The 4,034-nt window shown below is 36.1% G+C and overlaps 1 pseudogene; it reads left to right on the forward strand.

Annotated features, from left to right (window-relative positions):
• The first annotated feature begins 2,775 nt into the window (after positions 1–2,775).
• On the forward strand, positions 2,776–2,874 carry LOC132305722 (small nucleolar RNA R71; annotated as a pseudogene).
• Positions 2,875–4,034: the final 1,160 nt, after the last annotated feature.

A 4,034-nucleotide genomic window follows, 5' to 3' on the forward strand; every position in this document is an offset into this window, starting at 1 on the left:
CTTAGGTCATTTTTTAAAAACTTGTTCCGACATGTGTGATCGATCACATGGTTTCTTGGATCGATCGAGCTTGGATCACTCATAAAGGTGCTTAGATCGATCGAACTTACAAAACGACAAAATATATTTTTTTGAAAAAGTTTTGAATTTTAAAAATCTAAAATCTTTTTAGATTTTTGATTTTTTTTTTTTAATTTTGAATTTTAAAAAGTCAAAGTCAACAGAAGGAAAAACAAGGAACTCTGATCGATCGGAGGATGATTGATCGAAACTCGATCGATCCAAGATTGAAAACCTGCAGAGAGCTTCGAACGATACACAGAGAGATGAAATTTTCAAGATCGAGGAAACTTGGAACGATCGAAGAAAAAGTTCGAACGATACACAGAGACCTGAAATATGCAGAGAATCTTCGAACGATGGACCAGAGAGATGAGAATATGCAGAGATGGTGTTCGATCGATCAAATATCTCTTGTGATCGATCGAAAGGGCACTAAATGCCTAGTTTGGAGATGAAAGATCATACATTCCCCATTAAAGTCTCAACCAACATATATAATCCCAGATTATATCTAGACATTGCAAGAAAAGAAAGTAAAATAGAAATGAGGAAGGAATAGGGTTGAAAAACCCTACGAAGCACTAGTGTTTAACATCTCTAGCAAGACGTTGGGCTCTTTTAGCCCTGATAAAAAATCTTATTGTGCATCCCCTCCTTAATGGGGTGAAAAGAACTTTGAACCCCACCTAACAAATTATTCCCTATGGAATTTATTGGATTTGATTCAAGTGGAATTGATAGTCATCAACAAAATCTTTGGGCTTCCATGCCCTTTCAACACTTGGTTTTAAAACACTTCTTTTTGAAACTTTTTTGGAAAGCAAAACATTTGAACTTTTAACATCAAACAAAGATCATTTTTGGCAAATTCATTTCTAAGACATTTTTCAACAACACATACTTCTTCATGCTTGTCCATAGAATTGGGGGTTGGATTGAAAATGTTCAACTTCACCTTCATATGACCAAATGAAATTTTCATTATCCCTGTCCTACAATTAATGTTGGCATTAGCGGTTGCTAAGAAGGGACGACCAAGGATAACAGGAATTTGGCTCTTGGGATTTGGGACCGGTTTCATGTCAATGACAACGAAATTAACCAGGAAGAAGAACTTATCAATTTTGATTAAGACATCCTCAATCATACCCCAGGGATTTTTTATGGATCGATTGGCTAGTTGCAAAACTACCGACGTTGGTTTTAAATCTTCTAAGCCCAATTGAATATAAACTGAATATGGAAGAGTGTTCACACTCGCTCCTAAATCAAGAAGAGCCCGGTTAATGACATGATCACCAATGATGCAAGAAGTAGTAGGTGAACTAATGTCTTTGAATTTTGGAAGGGTGTTATGTTGTAAAATGGAGCTTACTTGCTTGGTCAAAACAACTCTTTTTGGTTCGTAGCTCTTGTTCTTCCTCTTTAGGGTGCAAAGATCTTTAAAATATGGCATAAGCCAAAATTTGTCTAATTACATCCAAGAGAGGAAGATTGATTTTCACTTGCCTAAACACATCAATTATCTCATTTTCTTTGCTTTATTGTTTTTCAAGAGAATTGGATCCTTTTAAGGCATCTGGAAATGGAACATTGGGCTCAAAAACTTTTTCACAATCATTTGTCAAATCTTTCTCAACAAAGGGTTCTGTCACATGCAATGAATGAGGAATAGAGTGTGAGACGGGACAGGTGTCAACTTTTGGTTGCACCAATTCACTTTCTTCTTTTTGAACACCAATTTGATTATCAATAACTCTTCCACTTCTTAAGGTGGTTACCTCATTCACAAGCTTAATTATGTGACCTTCCAAAGAGGAATTGGTCTCCACAACAAATTGTTGCTTGGGTGGTGGATTTAAAGGCATTTTCCCTTTTTTCCTAGCATTCAAGGTACTAGCTATTTGCCTGACTTAGGTTTCTAGCTTTGTAATTGATTGGGAATGAGAATGAAGTAATTGGGTATTTGCTTCCAAAGTACCCAAAGTGGTTAAGACTTTCTCCTCAAAAGTGGGACTTCTTGAATTCCCTTGAGAATATGAAGATTGATTTGGAAAGTGAGAGTTTGAAAATTAGTTTCTATGCGGTGCTTGGTAAGATGATCTATAACCTTGGGAACCTTGGCTTTGCATTGGGGGTGGAACATACTTTCCTTGAAAACCACTTTGGGGAGGGTTTGAGCCTTCCCCTTGGCTTTTCCAAGAGAAGTTTGGATGGTTCCTCCACCCGACATTATAATGAGTGCCATAGGGATTATTCCTTTAGTTGACGAAAACGGCATTCACTTATTCATGGTGTTCACTTTGCATATGTCCATGCGGACAATTGGAAGTCGAATGTAAAACACTAGAACAAGTCATACAAGATTCATTGGAAGTATGATGAGTATGGCTAGGGGAGGAAAACACTTGATTCGCCGAATTCTGGTTGATTAAAAATTGATCAAACCTTTGGGATAAAGACTTCAGTTCAGTGGCTATATCATTGGAATGGTCAACTTAATACAAGCCGACATTCTTCCTTCCACCTAGATTTTTACCATTTTTAGAAGATAAGGATCGATGCATTGAATTCTCGCTCATGCTCTCATATAGACGCCATATATCATTCTCATGCCTATCAAGATAAGAACCACCCATAGAAGCATCAACCATTCCTTTATAATTATCCGACAAACTTTCAAAGAAAAATTGAACCAATTGCCATTTAGGAATGTCATGATGTGGACACTTCCTAAGTAAGTCATTCAAGCGCTCCCATGCCTCGTGAAACATCTCCCCTTCCTCTTGAGAAAATTCTCAAATTGAAGTTTTCATTGCATTGGTCTTTGAAACCGGATAATAAATTTTCAAGAACTCTTGTTGCATTTCTGCCCAAGAAGTTATCAAAAAAGGCCTTAGATTGTTGAACCAATATTTCGCTTTATCTTTAAGGGCCTCAAAACCTCTTCCGGTATGTCCGCGTATTTCACGGTGGAACACACTTCAAGAAACTCATCCAAATGCTTGTAAGGTTCTTCACTTGGTAGCCCATGGTAATTAGAAAGCATTTGAATTATTTGTGGTTTGATTTCATAATGGTGTGCTCTAAATGGAGGTAATTGAATGCATGTTGGTGCATTATACTGATTTGGCACATAATGATCTCTCAAAAGAAGAGGAGGATTCACAATCGGTGGTACTACACGAGCATCGTGATTTCCTTGAACAATGGGAGGTCGGTGTAATACCCCTAATTTTAAAAAGGATAGTCTTGAAATTTTGATTAATTAGTTTGTTGTATTTTATGTGTTTAAATTGTTTTGTTGCTTGAATTATTGGTATTATGTGACTTATTTAATTTAAGTGAATTTAATTTTGTTATTTGTTTAATTATTATTAGTACATTGAACTATTTGATTAATTGTTTTGTTAAATTGAATTATTTGTTAATTGTTTAATTTGAATAAGTTAATTATGTAAATAAGTTAACTGAGGATTTAAATACGTTTTTCAATTAGGGTTTTCTTTGAGACGACATATAGGTATTTAATATGCATATGACTTAGGTTCTATGGGCCGGCTAGGGTTTAATATAGGGTTTTTCGTCTTATATTCCTATTGAACTTAGGTTATATTTGTGTCTATATGTACATAGTTATAATCTGTATCAAGGGTTGGAAAAACCCTACTCACGTAGCAAAGATACAGAGATAACAGAGACTTGTGAGAGAACTGAGCGAGAGAAAACAGAATAAGACTTAGGAGGGGAACAGAGAGGGCTAAGGGAGAGTTGTGGTGGATTAAACCAAAACCATAGGTGGCTTGAAGGTGGTCAGTGGTTGCCGGAAATTAGGAAGACGGCGACAAAGTTTTGAGATCAAAACTGTAGGCAAGTTCTTTTATTTCTCTTTCTCTTTGGCTCGTGTTCTATGCACCTAGATAGTCTCTAGGGTTTAATCAATCAATAACTGGAAGTTACATGTTTAATAT

Source organism: Cornus florida, unplaced genomic scaffold (genome assembly GCF_030987335.1).
Source record: "Cornus florida cultivar Cherokee Brave unplaced genomic scaffold, ASM3098733v1 CherokeeBrave_3.0.0_Hap2_Chr04, whole genome shotgun sequence".
Lineage (NCBI taxonomy): Eukaryota > Viridiplantae > Streptophyta > Magnoliopsida > Cornales > Cornaceae > Cornus > Cornus florida.